The sequence below is a fragment of the Oncorhynchus masou genome, chromosome 18, assembly GCF_036934945.1.
Source record: "Oncorhynchus masou masou isolate Uvic2021 chromosome 18, UVic_Omas_1.1, whole genome shotgun sequence".
Classification (NCBI taxonomy): domain Eukaryota; kingdom Metazoa; phylum Chordata; class Actinopteri; order Salmoniformes; family Salmonidae; genus Oncorhynchus; species Oncorhynchus masou.
Window position 1 is genome coordinate 2,318,182 of NC_088229.1, and position 17,926 is coordinate 2,336,107.

Genomic DNA, 17,926 nt, shown 5'->3' on the forward strand with positions numbered 1-17,926 from the left:
AAAAATAAAAAAAGGTAAAAATTAACTTGTAAGTCGCTCTGGATAAGAGCGTCTGCTAAATGACTTAAATGTAAATGTAATACTCAGGAAACAGTCTGGGTTGGAGATACTCAGGAAACAGTCTGGGTTGGTGATACTCAGGAAACAGTCTGGGTTGGTGATACTCAGGAAACAGTCTGGGTTGGAGATACTCAGGAAACAGGAAACAGTCTGGGTTGGTGATACTCAGGAAACAGTCTGGGTTGGTGATACTCAGGAAACAGTCTGGGTTGGTGATACTCAGGAAACAGTCTGGGTTGGTGATACTCAGGAAACAGTCTGGGTTGGTGATACTCAGGAAACAGGAAACAGTCTGGGTTGGTGATACTCAGGAAACAGGAAACAGTCTGGGTTGGTGATACTCAGGAAACAGTCTGGGTTGGTACTCAGTCCCTCGTCTCTGGTATATGTCAGCATGCAATGGACATTTAATGATGTCTCAGGAAACAGTCTGGGTTGGTGATACTCAGGAAACAGTCTGGGTTGGTGATACTCAGGAAACAGTCTGGGTTGGAGATACTCAGGAAACAGTCTGGGTTGGTGATACTCAGCACAGGAAACAGTCTGGGTTGGTGATACTCAGGAAACAGTCTGGGTTGGTGATACTCAGCACAGGAAACAGTCTGGGTTGGTGATAGTCAGGAAACAGTCTGGGTTGGTGATACTCAGGAAACAGTCTGGGTTGGAGATACTCAGGAAACAGTCTGGGTTGGAGATACTCAGGAAACAGTCTGGGTTGATGATACACAGGAAACAGTCTGGGTTGGTGATACTCAGGAAACAGTCTGGGTTGATGATACACAGGAAACAGTCTGGGTTGGTGATACTCAGGAAACAGTCTGGGTTGGTGATACTCAGGAAACAGTCTGGGTTGGTGATACTCAGCACAGGAAACAGTCTGGGTTGGTGATACTCAGCACGGGAAACAGTCCATCTGCAGTACCATCCTGGTCCCCCTACAGTACTATCCTGGTCCCATCCTGGTCCCCCTACAGTACTATCCTGGTCCCATCCTGGTCCCCCAACAGTACCATCCTGGTCCCATCCTGGTCCCCGTACAGTACCTTCCTGGTCCCCCTACAGTACCATCCTGGTCCCTCTGCAGTACCATCCTGGTCCCCCTACAGTACCTTCCTGGTCCCCCTACAGTACCATCCTGGTCCCCCTACAGTACCATCCTGGTCCCTCTGCAGTACCATCCTGGTCCCCCTACAGTACCTTCCTAGTCCCCCTACAGTACCATCCTGGTCCCATCCTGGTCCCCCAACAGTACCATCCTGGTCCCATCCTGGTCCCCGTACAGTACCTTCCTGGTCCCCCTACAGTACCATCCTGGTCCCTCTGCAGTACCATCCTGGTCCCCCTACAGTAACATCCTGGTCCCCCTAGAGTACCATCCTGGTCCCTCTGCAGTACCATCCTGGTCCCCCTACAGTACCATCCTGGTCCCCCTAGAGTACCATCCTGGTCCCCCTACAGTACCATCCTGGTCCCTCTACAGTACCATCCTGGTCCCTCTGCAGTACCATCCTAGTCCCTCTGCAGTACCATCCTGGTCCCCCTACAGTACCATCCTGGTCCACCTACAGTACCTTCCTGGCCCCCCTACAGTACATTCCTGGTCCCCCTACAGTACCAAATCTTGTTCCCCTACAGTACCTTCCTGGTCCCATCCCAGTCCCCCTACAGTACCTTCCTGGTCCCATCCTGGTCCCCCTACAGTACCATCCTGGTCCCCCAGCAGAACCATCCTGGTCACCCTACAGTACCATCCTGGTCCTCCTACAGTACCATCCTGGACCCCCTACAGTACCTTCCTGGTCCATCTGCAGTACCATCCTGGTCTCCCTGCAGTACCATCCTGGTCCCTCTGCAGTACCATCCTGGTCCCCCTACAAAACCATCCTGGTTCCCCTACAGTACCATCCTGGTCCCCTTACAGTAGCATCCTGGTCCCTCTGCAGTACCATCCCGGTCCCCCTACAGTACCATCCTGGTCCCCCAGCAGTTCCTTCCTGGTACCTCTACACTAACTTCCTGGTCCCATCCTGGTACACCTACCTGGTCCCCCTACAGTACCATCCTGGTCCCATCCTGGTCCCCCTACAGTACCATCCATGTCCCCCTACAGTACCATTCTAGTCCCTCTGCAGTACCATCCTGGTCCTCCTACAGTACCATCCTGGTCCCCCTACAGTACCTTCCTGTTCCATTTGCAGTACCATCCTGGTCCCCCTGCACAACCATCCTGGTTCCCCTACAGTACCATCCTGGTCCCCCTACAGTACCATCCTGGTCCCCCTGCAGTACCATCCTGGTCCCCCTACTGTACTATCCTGGTCCCCCTACAGTACCATCCTGGTCCCCCTAAAGTACCATCCTGGTCCCCCAGCAGTACCATCCTGGTCACCCTACAGTACCATCCTGGTCCCCCTAAAGTACCATACTGGTCCCCCAGCAGTACCATCCTTGTAACCCTACAGTACCATCCTGGTCCTCCTACAGTACCATCCTGGACCCCCTACAGTACCTTCCTGGTCCCATCCTGCCTACAGTACCATCCTGGTCCCATCCTGGTCCCTCTACCGTACCATCCTGGTCCCTCTGCAGTACCATCCTGGTCCTCCTACAGTACCATCCTGGTCCCCCTACAGTACCTTCCTGGTCCATCTGCAGTACCATCCTGGTCCCCCTGCACAACCATCCTGGTCCTCCTACAGTACCATCCTGGACCCCCTACAGTACCTTCCTGGTCCCATCCTGCCTACAGTACCATCCTGGTCCCATCCTGGTCCCTCTACCGTACCATCCTGGTCCCTCTGCAGTACCATCCTGGTCCTCCTACAGTACCATCCTGGTCCCCCTACAGTACCTTCCTGGTCCCCCTACAGTACCTTCCTGGTCCATCTGCAGTACCATCCTGGTCCCCCTGCACAACCATCCTGGTTCCCCTACAGTACCATGCTGGTCCCCCTACAGTACCATCCTGGTCCCCCTGCAGTATCATCCTGGTCCCCCTACTGTACTATCCTGGTCCCCCTACAGTCCCATCCTGGTCCCCCTAAAGTACCATCCTGGTCCCCCTGCAGTACCATCCTGGTCCCCCAGCAGTACCATCCTGGTCACCCTACAGTACCATCCTGGTCCCTCTGCAGTACCATCCTTGTCCCCCTACAGTACCATCCTGGTTCCTCTGCAGTACCATCCTGGTCCCCCAGCAGTACCATCCTGGCCAACCTACAGTACCATCCTGGTCCCCCAGCAGTTCCTTCCTAGGACCTCTACAGTAACTTCCTGGTCCCATCCTGGTCCCCCTACCTGGTCCCCCTACAGTACCATCCTGCTCCCATCCTGGTCCCCCTACAGTACCATCCTTGTCCCCCTACAGTACCATCCTGGTCCCATCCTGGCCCCCTACAGTACCATCCTGGTCCCCCAGCAGTACCATCCCAGCCCCCCTACAGTACCATCCTGGTCCCATACTGGTCCTCCTACAGTACCATCCTGGTCCCCCTACAGTACCATCCTGGTCCCATCCTGGTCCCCCTACAGTACCATCCTTGTCCCCATACAGTACCATCCTGGTCCCTCTGCAGTGCCATCCTGGTCTCCCTACAGTACCATCCTGGTCCCATCCTGGCCCAAATACAGTTACATCCTGGTCCCCCAGCAGTACCATCCTGGCCCCCCTACAGTACCATCCTGGTCCCATCCTGGTCCTCCTACAGTACCATCCTGGTCCCCCTACAGTACCTTCCTGGTCCCTCTGCAGTACCATCCTGGTCCCCCTGCAGTACCATCCTGGTCCCCCTACTGTACTATCCGGGTCCCCCTACAGTACCATACTGGTCCCCCTGCAGTACCATCCTGGTCCACTACTGTACTATCCTGGTCCCCCTACCTGGTCCCCCTACAGTACCATCCTGCTCCCATCCTGGTCCCCCTACAGTACCATCCTTGTCCCCCTACAGTACCATCCTGGTCCCATCCTGGCCCCCTACAGTACCATCCTGGTCCCCCAGCAGTACCATCCCAGCCCCCCTACAGTACCATCCTGGACCCACTACAGTACCATCCTGGTCCCATCCTGGTCCCCCTACAGTACCATCCTGGTCCCCCTAAAGTACCATACTGGTCCCCCAGCAGTACCATCCTTGTCACCCTACAGTACCATCCTGGTCCTCCTACAGTACCATCCTTGTCACCCTACAGTACCATCCTGGTCCTCCTACAGTACCATTCTGGTCCCCCTACAGTACCATCCCGGTCCCCCTGCAGTACCATCCTTATCCCCATACAGTACCATCCTGGTCCCCCTGCAGTACCATCCTGGTCCACCAGCAGTACCATCCTGGTCACCCTACAGTACCATCCTGGTCCCTAAGCAGTACCATCCTTGTCCCCCTACAGTACCATCCTGGTTCCTCTGCAGTACCATCCTGGTCCCCCAGCAGTACCATCCTGGCCAACCTACAGTACCATCCTGGTCCCCCAGCAGTTCCTTCCTGGTACCTCTACAGTAACTTCCTGGTCCCATCCTGGTCCCCCTACCTGGTCCCCCTACAGTACCATCCTGCTCCCATCCTGGTCCCCCTACAGTACCATCCTTGTCCCCCTACAGTACCATCCTGGTCCCATCCTGGCCCCCTACAGTACCATCCTGGTCCCACAGCAGTACCATCCCAGCCCCCCTACAGTACCATCCTGGTCCCATACTGGTCCTCCTACAGTACCATCCTGGTCCCCCTACAGTACCATCCTGGTCCCATCCTGGTCCCCCTACAGTACCATCCTTGTCCCCCTACAGTACCATCCTGGTCCCTCTGCAGTGCCATCCTGGTCCCCCTACAGTACCATCCAGGTCCCATCCTGGCCCCACTAAAGTTCCATCCTGGTCCCCCAGCAGTACCATCCTGGCCCCCTACAGTACCATCCTGGTCCCATCCTGGTCCTCCTACAGTACCATCCTGGTCCCCCTAAAGTACCTTCCTGGTCCATCTGCAGTACCATCCTGGTCCCCCTGCAGTACCATCCTGGTCCCCCTACTGTACTATCCTGGTCCCCCTACAGTACCATCCTGGTCCCCCTGCAGTACCATCCTGGTCCCCTACTGTACTATCCTGGTCCCCCTACAGTACCATCCTGGTCCCCCAGCAGTACCATCCTGGTCCCCCTACACCTACAGTACCATCCTGGACCCCCTACAGTACCATCCTGGTCCCATCCTGGTCCCCCTAAAGTACCATCCTGGTCCCTCTGCAGTACCATCCTGGTCCCCTAGCAGTACGATCCTGGCCCCCCTACAGTACCATCCTGGTCCCCCTAAAGTACCATACTGGTCCCCCAGCAGTACCATCCTTGTCACCCTACATTACCATCCTGGTCCTCCTACAGTACCATCCTGGACCCCCTACAGTACCATCCTGGTCCCATCCTGGTCCCCCTGCAGTACCATCCTGGTCCCTCTGCAGTACCATCCTGTTCCCCCAGCAGTACCATCCTGGCTCCCCTACAGTACCATCCTGGTCCCCCAGCAGTTCCTTACTGGTACCTCTACAGTACTATCCTGGTCCCCCTACAGTACAATCCTGGTCCCATCCTGGTCCTCCTACAGTACCATCCTGGTCCCCCTACAGTACCTTCCTGGTCCCTCTGCAGTACCATCCTGGTCCCCCTGTAGTACCATCCTTGTCCACCTACTGTACTATCCTGGTCCCCCTACAGTACCATCCTGGTCCCCGTGCAGTACCATCCTGGTCCCCCTACTGTACTATCCTGGTCCCCCTACAGTACCATCCTGGTCCCCCAGCAGTACCATCCTGGTCCCCCTACAGTACCATCCTGGACCCCCTACAGTACCATCCTGGTCCCATCCTGGTCCCCCTAAGGTACCATCCTGGTCCCCCAGCAGTACCATCCTGGTCACCCTACAGTACCATCCTGGTCCCCCTAAAGTACCATACTGGTCCCCCAGCAGTACCATCCTTGTCACCCTACAGTACCATCCTGGTCCCCCAGCAGTACCATCCTGGTCCCCCTACAGTACCATCCTGGACCCCCTACAGTACCATCCTGGTCCCATCCTGGTCCCCCTAAAGTACCATCCTGGTCCCTCTGCAGTACCATCCTGGTCCCCTAGCAGTACCATCCTGGCACCCCTACAGTACCATCCTGGTCCCCCTAAAGTACCATACTGGTCCCCCAGCAGTACCATCCTTGTCACCCTACAGTACCATCCTGGTCCTCCTACAGTACCATCCTGGACCCCCTACAGTACCATCCTGGTCCCATCCTGGTCCCCCTGCAGTACTATCCTGGTCCCTCTGCAGTACCATCCTGGTCCCCCAGCAGTACCATCCTGGCCCCCCTACAGTACCATCCTGGTCCCCCAGCAGTTCCTTACTGGTACCTCTACAGTTCCATCCTGGTCCCCCTACAGTACAATCCTGGTCCCATCCTGGTCCTCCTACAGTACCATCCTGGTCCCCCTACAGTACCTTCCTGGTCCCTCTGCAGTACCATCCTGGTCCCCCTGTAGTACCATCCTTGTCCCCCTACTGTACTATCCTGGTCCCCCTACAGTACCATCCTGGTCCCCGTGCAGTACCATCCTGGTCCCCCTACTGTACTATCCTGGTCCCCCTACAGTACCATCCTGGTCCCCCAGCAGTACCATCCTGGTCCCCCTACAGTACCATCCTGGTCCCCCTGCAGTACCATCCTGGTCCCATCCTGGTCCCCCTAAAGTACCATCCTGGTCCCTCTGCAGTACCACCCTGGTCCCCCTACAGTACCATCCTGGTCCCCCTGCAGTACCATCCTGGTCCCATCCTGGTCCCCCTAAAGTACCATCCTGGTCCCTCTGCAGTACCACCCTGGTCCCCCTACAGTACCACCCTGGTCCCCCTAAAGTACCTTCCTGGCCCCTCCAACAGTTCCTCCGCTACCACTTTGAGAATCCTTACTGTATACAACCCAACAGCTTCAGTCACACATTACTGTTCAGATTGTCCAGGAGATGTTTAAAGTTGTGATCTATATAACCACAGCTAGATGGAGTCTCTAAGGAGCTTCGAATGACCTTGAAGACCTAACAACTTCCCTTGCTGATAATATATCTAAGATACCTTCTCTCAGGCCTCCGATTGAGACACACTGTCATCATCATCAACCTCTAAGGTATTTCAGTCCCCTTGTTTCCACAGAGAAGGTGCAATGTTTCTAAATCTTGATCCAGGGTTGGACATTTTTACTTTTGCATGAAGACTTGATTTAAAAATCATCACGATGATGACTTGATCCTTTAAATGACCTGTGCTGTTTTAGGGCAAAAACAACAATGTGCACCTCATTGTGTCCCAAGGACCAGGATGAAGGAACTCTGATCTAGTGTGTAAGGGGATGTGATTTGGGACTGAGCATCTAAGTTTTGTACTTTTGTTTATACAGTAAGTGGCATCACTGTGACATCATAGTGTTCTCTCTGTCCTGAAGGCTAAAGAGGCCAGTTGCTCTGGGACCTACAGACAGTTCTTGATTAAAGACGGGTGATTCATTGCTGTAAGGACAAACAAATAGACGTTTCACTGCATTAGGGACAGACGGACGTTTCACTGCTTTAGGGACAGACAGACGATTCACAGCTTTGTATTTGTTTTTATTATTGATCCTCATTAGTTCCTGCCAAGGCTGTGGATATTCTTCCTGGGGTTTATTATGGATCCCCATTAGTTCCTGCCAAGGCAGCAGCTACTCTTCCTGGGGTTTATTATGGATCCCCATTAGTTCCTGCCAAGGCAGCAGCTACTCTTCCTGGGGTTTATTATGGATCCCCATTAGTTCCTGCCAAGGCAGCAGCTACTCTTCCTGGGGTTTATTATGGATCCCTATTAGTTCCTGTTGCCAAAGCAGCAGCTACTCTTCCTGGGGTTTATTATGGATCCCCATTAGTTCCTGCCAAGGCAGCAGGTACTCTTCCTGGGGTTTATTATGGATCCCCATTAGTTCCTGCCATGGCAGAGGCTACTCTTCCTGGGGTCCAGCAAAAGTAAGGCAGTTAAATCATTTTTTAAATATTACAATATATTCACAGATTTCACAACACACTGTGTGCCCTCAGGCCCCTACTCCACCACTACCACATATCTACAGTATTAAATCCATGTGTACGTGTGTGTTTTGACTCGGTCTCACCCCCTCGGTCTCAGTCTTGACTCGGTCTCCTGCATAACGGAGTTAGTTTCGACTTACATCTGCTTGATAATCTATGGCAAGACCGGAAAAGGGTTGTCGAACAATAATAAACAATCAATTTGACAGAGCGTGAATCATTTTGAAAAGAATGGGCAAATGTTGCACAATCCAGGTGTGAAAAGCTGTTAGCCTCCAGGAAGAGGGAACACAACACCCTGCTACAACTGAACTCCCCGTGGAGGTAAAGAGGTATGTGACTGTAGGTGGAGGTATAGAGGTATGTGACTGTAGGTGGAGGTAAAGAGGTATGTGACTGTAGGTGGAGGTATAGAGGTATGGGACTGTAGGTGGAGGTATGTGACTGTAGGTGGAGGTATAGAGGTATGTGACTGTAGGTGGAGGTATAGAGGTATGTGACTGTAGGTGGAGGTATAGAGGTATGTGACTGTAGGTGGAGGTATGTGACTGTAGGTGGAGGTATGTGACTGTAGGTGGAGGTAAAGAGGTATGTGACTGTAGGTGGAGGTATGGGACTGTAGGTGGAGGTATAGAGGTATGTGACTGTAGGTGGAGGTATGTGACTGTAGGTGGAGGTAAAGAGGTATGTGACTGTAGGTGGAGGTATAGAGGTATGGGACTGTAGGTGGAGGTAGAGAGGTATGGGACTGTAGGTGGAGGTATAGAGGTATGTGACTGTAGGTGGAGGTATAGAGGTATGGGACTGTAGGTGGAGGTAAAGAGGTATGGGACTGTAGGTGGAGGTATAGAGGTATGTGACTGTAGGTGGAGGTATAGAGGTATGTGACTGTAGGTGGAGGTATAGAGGTATGGGACTGTAGGTGGAGGTAGAGAGGTATGGGACTGTAGGTGGAGGTATAGAGGTATGTGACTGTAGGTGGAGGTATAGAGGTATGGGACTGTAGGTGGAGGTAAAGAGGTATGGGACTGTAGGTGGAGGTATAGAGGTATGTGACTGTAGGTGGAGGTATAGAGGTATGTGACTGTAGGTGGAGGTATAGAGGTATGTGACTGTAGGTGGAGGTATAGAGGTATGTGACTGTAGGTGGAGGTATAGAGGTATGGGACTGTAGGTGGAGGTATAGAGGTATGTGACTGTAGGTGGAGGTATAGAGGTATGTGACTGTAGGTGGAGGTATAGAGGTATGTGACTGTAGGTGGAGGTATGTGACTGTAGGTAAAGAGGTATAGAGGTATGTGACTGTAGGTGGAGGTAAAGAGGTATGTGACTGTAGGTGGAGGTATAGAGGTATGTGACTGTAGGTGGAGGTATAGAGGTATGTGACTGTAGGTAAAGAGGTATAGAGGTATGTGACTGTAGGTGGAGGTATAGAGGTATGTGACTGTAGGTGGAGGTAAAGAGGTATGGGACTGTAGGTGGAGGTATGTGACTGTAGGTGGAGGTAAAGAGGTATGTGACTGTAGGTGGAGGTATAGAGGTATGTGACTGTAGGTGGAGGTAAAGAGGTATGTGACTGTAGGTGGAGGTATAGAGGTATGTGACTGTAGGTGGAGGTAAAGAGGTATGTGACTGTAGGTGGAGGTATAGAGGTATGTGACTGTAGGTGGAGGTATAGAGGTATGGGACTGTAGGTGGAGGTATAGAGGTATGGGACTGTAGGTGGAGGTATAGAGGTATGTGACTGTAGGTGGAGGTATAGAGGTATGTGACTGTAGGTGGAGGTATAGAGGTATGTGACTGTAGGTGGAGGCATAGAGGTATGTGACTGTAGGTGGAGGTATAGAGGTATGTGACTGTAGGTGGAGGTATAGAGGTATGTGACTGCAGGTGGAGGTATAGAGGTATGTGACTGTAGGTGGAGGTATGTGACTGTAGGTGGAGGTATAGAGGTATGTGACTGTAGGTGCAGGTATAGAGGTATGTGACTGTAGGTGGAGGTAGAGAGGTGTGTGACTGTAGGTGGAGGTAGAGAGGTGTGTGACTGTAGGTGGAGGTATGTGACTGTAGGTGGAGGTATAGAGGAATGGGACTGTAGGTGGAGGTATAGAGGTATGTGACTGTAGGTGGAGGTAGAGAGGTGTGTGACTGTAGGTGGAGGTAGAGAGGTATGTGACTGTAGGTGGAGGTAGAGAGGTATGTGACTGTAGGTGGAGGTATAGAGGTATGTGACTGTAGGTGGAGGTAGAGAGGTGTGTGACTGTAGGTGGAGGTAGAGAGGTGTGTGACTGTAGGTGGAGGTAGAGAGGTATGTGACTGTAGGTGGAGGTATAGAGGTATGTGACTGTAGGTGGAGGTATAGAGGTATGTGACTGTAGGTGGAGGTATAGAGGTATGTGACTGTAGGTGCAGGTATAGAGGTATGTGACTGTAGGTGGAGGTATAGAGGTATGTGACTGTAGGTGGAGGTATGTGACTGTAGGTGGAGGTATAGAGGTATGTGACTGTAGGTGGAGGTATAGAGGTATGTGACTGTAGGTGGAGGTATGTGACTGTAGGTGGAGGTAGAGAAGTATGTGACTGTAGGTGGAGGTATAGAGGTATGTGACTGTAGGTGGAGGTATAGAGGTATGTGACTGTAGGTGGAGGTATAGAGGAATGGGACTGTAGGTGGAGGTATAGAGGTATGTGACTGTAGGTGGAGGTTTAGAGGTATGTGACTGTAGGTGGAGGTATAGAGGTATGTGACTGTAGGTGGAGGTATAGAGGTATGTGACTGTAGGTGGAGGTATGTGACTGTAGGTGGAGGTAAAGAGGTATGTGACTGTAGGTGGAGGTATAGAGGTATGTGACTGTAGGTGGAGGTATAGAGGTATGTGACTGTAGGTGGAGGTATAGAGGTATGTGACTGTAGGTGGAGGTATAGAGGTATGTGACTGTAGGTGGAGGTATAGAGGTATGTGACTGTAGGTGCAGGTATAGAGGTATGTGACTGTAGGTGGAGGTATAGAGGAATGGGACTGTAGGTGGAGGTATAGAGGTATGTGACTGTAGGTGGAGGTATAGAGGTATGTGACTGTAGGTGGAGGTAGAGAAGTATGTGACTGTAGGTGGAGGTATGTGACTGTAGGTGGAGGTAGAGAAGTATGTGACTGTAGGTGGAGGTATAGAGGTATGTGACTGTAGGTGGAGTAAATCTCAAAGCCCCCCCTCCTATCTTACCTGCCTAACCACTACTTACCTAACCTACCCTCTCCTTTCTTACCTGCCTACCCACTACTTACCCTCTCCTATCTTACCTGCCTACCCACTACTTACCTAACCTACCCTCTCCTATCTTACCTGCCTACCCACTACTTACCTAACCTACCCTCTCCTACCTTACCTGCCTACCCACTACTTACCTAACCTACCCTCTCCTATCTTACCTGCCTACCCACTACTTACCTAACCTACCCTCTCCTTCCTTACCTGCCTAACCACTACTTACCTAACCTACCCTCTCCTACCTTACCTGCCTAACCACTACTTACCTAACCTACCCTCTCCTTCCTTACCTGCCTAACCACTACTTACCTAACCTACCCTCTCCTTTCTTACCTGCCTACCCACTACTTACCCTCTCCTTCCTTACCTGCCTAACCACTACTTACCTAACCTACCCTCTCCTACCTTACCTGCCTAACCACTACTTACCTAACCTACCCTCTCCTTCCTTACCTGCCTAACCACTACTTACCTAACCTACCCTCTCCTATCTTACCTGCCTACCCACTACTTACCTAACCTACCCTCTCCTATCTTACCTGCCTACCCACTACTTACCTACCCTCTCCTACCTTACCTGCCTTAACCAATACTTACCTAATTTAGCACCACCTGGTGCCCTAACCAAAATACAGGGGGTGGTCCGCCCAGGTCTTACCTAGTTTTCCTAGACAGTGAATACGCTACGGGTATATGTCTGCCCGCGGGCCTCTTGCCTCAGCACTCCCTAGGGGCCTTCCCCTTCCCCCCTGGGAACAAATGAAACAGGATTACAAATATAAGTAAACAATTCAAATGATCAAAACCACTGCATCCTATTGGCACACATACCTCAGAAGCTACACAATGCTTAACAAAGCTCTGAGCAACAACGAACACAGAATCTCTCTCTCTCTCTCTGTGTGTGTGTGTCTCTTTCTCTCTCTCTCTCCCTCTCACTGTATCTCTCTCTCTCTCTCTCTCTGTGTCTGTCTCTCTCTCTCCCTCTCTCTGTATCTCTCTCTCTCTCTCTCCCTCTCTCTGTATCTCTCTCTCTCTCTCTCTCTCTCTCTGTGTGTCTGTCTCTCTCTCACTCTCTCTCTCCCTCTCTCTGTATCTATCTCTCTCTCTCTCTCTGTGTGTGTCTCTCTCTCTCCCTCTCTCTGTATCTCTCTCTCTCTCTCTCTCTCTGTGTCTGTGCCTCTCTCTCTCCCTCTCTCTGTATCTCTCTCTGTCTCTCTCTCTCTCTCTCTCTCTCTGTGTGTGTCTGTGGCTCTCTCTCTCTCTCTCTCAATTCAATTCAATTGACTTTATTGACATGGCAAGTTCATTATTACTTACATTGTCAAAGTATACATATCGAAAAATAAAAAATAAAATAAAAATATATATTTATATATAAAATATCTATATATTTATATATAAATAAATGGTGGGACCAACATCAATAATAATAGTAGTAGTGGACATGGGATTACCATTAACAACAACTACAGAAACAATATTAATGAGAACAACAATACATTAAAGCAGTGGTAGTAGACCAGTGTCAACATGACTGAGAAGACACATGACCTGGTAGTAGACCAGTGTCAACATGACTGAGAAGACACATGACCTGGTAGTAGAGCAGTGTCAACATGACTGAGAAGACACATGACCTGGTATGAAAGACAAAACAAAACAAGATGGGAAATATTATCGACATGACTGCACTTTTCACTGGCTGTCCCATGGCTGTCCCTCAGGTTGTGGCAGGAGGACACATATTTGGCTGCCACATATTTTGGCTTTTCGCCCAATAAATATTTGATTTTTTCTTAATCTTTTATAGTTTCAAATTCTTTGTATTGAATTATAATTTTGGGAAATAAATATTCTCTTAGGTCTGAGTATTTGTCACAGTGTAATAGGAAATGCAGCTCTGTCTCTACCTCCCCCTGGAGCACAGCCTGTCCTCTCTGGGTAGCCAGGTTTGTCTGTGACGACCGGTCTCTATAGCCAGCCTGCCCTCTCTGGGCAGCCAGGTTTGTCTGTGACGACCGGTCTCTATAGCCAGACTGTCCTCTCTGGGCAGCCAGGTTTGTCTGTGACGACAGGTCTCTATAGCCAGACTGTCCTCTCTGGGCAGCCAGGTTTGTCTGTGACGACCGGTCTCTATAGCCAGACTGTCCTCCCTGGGCAGCCAGGTTTGTCTGTGACGACCGGTCTCTATAGCCAGACTGTCCTCTCTGGGCAGCCAGGTTTGTCTGTGACGACCGGTCTCTATAGCCAGACTGTCCTCTCTGGGCAGCCTGGTTTGTCTGTGACGACCGGTCTCTATAGCCAGACTGTCCTCTCTGGGCAGCCAGGTTTGTCTGTGACGACCGGTCTCTATAGCCAGACTGTCCTCTCTGGGCAGCCAGGTTTGTCTGTGACGACCGGTCTCTATAGCCAGCCTGTCCTCTCTGGGCAGCCAGGTTTGTCTGTGACGACCGGTGTCTCTATAGCCAGACTGTCCTCTCTGGGCAGCCAGGTTTGTCTGTGATGACCGGTCTCTATAGCCAGACTGTCCTCTCTGGGCAGCCAGGTTTGTCTGTGACGACCGGTCTCTATAGCCAGCCTGTCCTCTCTGGGCAGCCAGGTTTGTCTGTGACGACCGGTCTCTATAGCCAGACTGTGCTCACTGAGTCTGTACCTAGTCAATGTTTTCCTCAGTTTTCTATCAGTCACAGTGGTCAGATAGTCTGCCACCATGTACTGTCTGTTTAGAGACAAATAGCATTGAAGTTTACTTTGATTTTTTGTGGTGTCTTTCCAATAGGTGGTATATTTTTCTTTTTGTTTTGTGATGATTTGGTTGGGCCAGATTTTCTGAGTGCTGTCCTGAGGCTCTATGGGGTTGGTTTGGGTTGGTGAACTGAGCCTCAGAACCAGCTGGTTGAGTGCTGTCCTGAGGCTCTATGGGGTTGGTTTGGGTTAGTGAACTGAGCCTCAGAACCAGCTGGCTCAGTGCTGTCCTGAGGCTCTATGGGGTTGGTTTGGGTTAGTGAACTGAGCCTCAGAACCAGCTGGCTGAGTGCTGTCCTGAGGCTCTATGGGGTTGGTTTGGGTTGGTGAACTGAGCCTCAGAACCAGCTGGCTGAGTGCTGTCCTGAGGCTCTATGGGGTTGGTTTGGGTTAGTGAACTGAGCCTCAGAACCAGCTGGCTGAGTGCTGTCCTGAGGCTCTATGGGGTTGGTTTGGGTTGGTGAACTGAGCCTCAGAACCAGCTGGCTGAGTGCTGTCCTGAGGCTCTATGGGGTTGGTTTGGGTTGGTGAACTGAGCCTCAGAACCAGCTGGCTGAGTGCTGTTCTGAGGCTCTATGGGGTTGGTTTGGGTTAGTGAACTGAGCCTCAGAACCAGCTGGCTGAGTGCTGTCCTGAGGCTCTATGGGGTTGGTTTGGGTTGGTGAACTGAGCCTCAGAACCAGCTGGCTGAGTGCTGTCCTGAGGCTCTATGGGGTTGGTTTGGGTTAGTGAACTGAGCCTCAGAACCAGCTGGCTGAGTGCTGTCCTGAGGCTCTATGGGGTTGGTTTGGGTTGGTGAACTGAGTCTCAGAACCAGCTGGCTGAGTGCTGTCCTGAGGCTCTATGGGGTTGGTTTGGGTTGGTGAACTGAGCCTCAGAACCAGCTGGCTGAGTGCTGTCCTGAGGCTCTATGGGGTTGGTTTGGGTTGGTGAACTGAGCCTCAGAACCAGCTGGCTGAGTGCTGTCCTGAGGCTCTATGGGGTTGGTTTGGGTTGGTGAACTGAGCCTCAGAACCAGCTGGCTGAGTGCTGTCCTGAGGCTCTATGGGGTTGGTTTGGGTTAGTGAACTGAGCCTCAGAACCAGCTGGCTGAGTGCTGTCCTGAGGCTCTATGGGGTTGGTTTGGGTTGGTGAACTGAGCCTCAGAACCAGCTGGCTGAGTGCTGTCCTGAGGCTCTATGGTGTTGGTTTGGGTTGGTGAACTGAGCCTCAGAACCAGCTGGTTGACTCCTGTCCTGAGGCTCTGTGGGGTTGGTTTGGGTTGGTGAACTGAGCCTCAGAACCAGCTGGCTGAAGGGACTCTTCTCTTGTTTCATCTCTTGACATTGTAGAGCTGTGTGATGGAATGTTTTGGGGTCACTTGTTTTTAGATGGTTGTAAAATGTGATGTCTCTTTTTTATATCTGAATGAGGAGGGAGTATTGACCCAATTCTGCTCTGCATGCGTTATTTGGAGTTTTTCTTTGCACTTGCAATAAAGTCTTACAAAACTCTGCATGGAGTATTTCTATTGGATGTTTGTCCCATTTGGTGAATTCATTATTAGAGATTGGACCCCATACTTCACTGCCATATAGAGCAACTGGTTCTATAACTGATTGGAACATTTTGAGCCAGATTTTAATTGGAGTTTCGATTTTAATGTTCCTTTAAATGGCATAGAATGCTCTTCTTGCTTTGTCTCTCAGCTCGTTCACAGCCATGTGAAAGCTACCTGTGTTGCTGATATTTAGTCCTCTCTCTCTCTCTCTCTCTCTCTCTCTCTCTCTCTCTCTCTCTCTCTCTCTCTCTCTGTCTCTCTCTCTCTCTCTCAGCACAGGACATATCAATCCTTCTCTCTTCTGAGCAACAGAACACTGGCTTCCCAAGCTTCAGAAGGAGTTGGTAATTGAAGACAGCTGTTTCTTCTGACGAGAGGGCGGGGTCAGCTCCAATTAGCAAATGGCGGACCAATCAGCTGCTTAGGGGAATTTCAGGAAGCCTTCTTGAAACACACACATACAAAACCACAACACAGAACACAGAAACTGGGGGAACAGCTGTTATCGTTGCCAAATGGTGATTGTAACATGGATTGACTCAGGGGGTTGAATACTTATCTAATCAATATATTAGTGGTGGGGGTTTTTTATGTTCAATTTTTTTCTTTTGACATTAACAGTATTTTGTGTAGATCAATGACCCAAAAATGACAATTACATCCCACAACAGAATGTGGACATAATTTCTGTAGATCCTGGAACTGTTTTCAATTCCAAGAACAGATGGATATTCATCTGGTTAGGCATTAATCATGCAAAAACATTTTGTGTTTTTTTTGGCATAACTTCAGTGAGATTCAAACCTATGATCTTGTGTTCTGTATCCATGGAATTAGTCCGCTGCACCACCAGGATGGCGCTAGCATGCCATATTTTTATAACTCATACAAAAGCTGTTCATTTTAGTCTATTCAAACAGATCTCATTTTTAAAAGAAACAAGCCCTCATTAAGATCAGGTGTAGTGTCTTCCTACCACAGAAGAAACATGGTTCTCAGAACGTTTTGTGCTAGCTGGGTATCCCTTGCACCATTTTCCAGAATGTGGTGGGAAGGTTGTATGCAAAATAACAGTAGGACAACCACACTCTAAGAAACATATGGTTCTCAGAACGTTGTGTGCTAGCTGGGGTGTCACTGACTGACTGTACTGGGAGAAAGGTTATTATTTATGTTACCTTTATTTAACTAGGTAAGTCAGTTAAGAACAAATTCTTATTTTCAATGACGGCCTGGGAACAGTGGGTTAACTGCCTAATGAGGGGCAGAACGACAGATTTTTGTTCCTTGCCAGCTCGGGGGTTTGAACTTGCAACCTTTCGGTGCTCTAACCACTAGGCTACCAGAGGCTTAGTGAAGGGATCCCAAGATGGTGGGTCCATAGATTTAGAATAAATTGCAACTCTTGATTGAAATATAATCATAATTTTATGGGTGGGCCTAGTCACTTGGATGCTGATGTCACAGCTGGTTCCTTTTCATTCTGAAGAGTTCAAAGTCCTGGATGGAGAGATTGGTCGGGTTTGGGTCGCTCACTACCGCTGGCTCATGAACAGTAGGCACAACGAACACTACAGAAAGGAAATGATTCACTTGCTGTCTGTCAGTTATATAAAGTGCATTTCTATCAGAAACTTTGTCTGAAATGTTTACTTTACTCACTTGTCTGTTTATTAAAAGAGTTGATTGGCAGTAATGCTGGTTTGTTATTGGTAGATGTGTTGATTGACAGTAATGCTGGTTTGTTATTGGTAGGTGTGTTGATTGACAGTAATGCTGGTTTCTTATTGGTAGGTGTGTTGATTGACAGTAATGCTGGTTTGTTATTGGTAGATGTGTTGATTGACAGTAATGCTAGTTTCTAATTGGTAGGTGTGTTGATTGACAGTAATGCTGGTTTCTTATTGGTAGATGTGTTGATTGACAGTAATGCTAGTTTCTAATTGGTAGATGTGTAGATTGACAGTAATGCTGGTTTGTTATTGGTAGATGTGTAGATTGACAGTAATGCTGGATTGTTATTGGTAGATGTGTTGATTGACAGTAATGCTGGTTTGTTATTGGTAGATGTGTAGATTGACAGTAATGCTGGATTGTTATTGGTAGATGTGTTGATTGACAGTAATGCTGGTTTGTTATTGGTAGATGTGTTGATTGACAGTAATGCTGGTTTGTTATTGGTAGATGTGTTGATTCGCAGTAATACTGGTTTGTTATTGGTA

The 17,926-nt window shown here is 50.1% G+C and overlaps 1 protein-coding gene across 1 annotated transcript in view; it reads left to right on the top strand.

The window, feature by feature from the left end:
* camkvl (CaM kinase-like vesicle-associated, like) overlaps positions 1-17,926 on the top strand; it is a 167,214-nt gene that overhangs the window by 34,706 nt on the left and 114,582 nt on the right. The window lies entirely within an intron of this gene.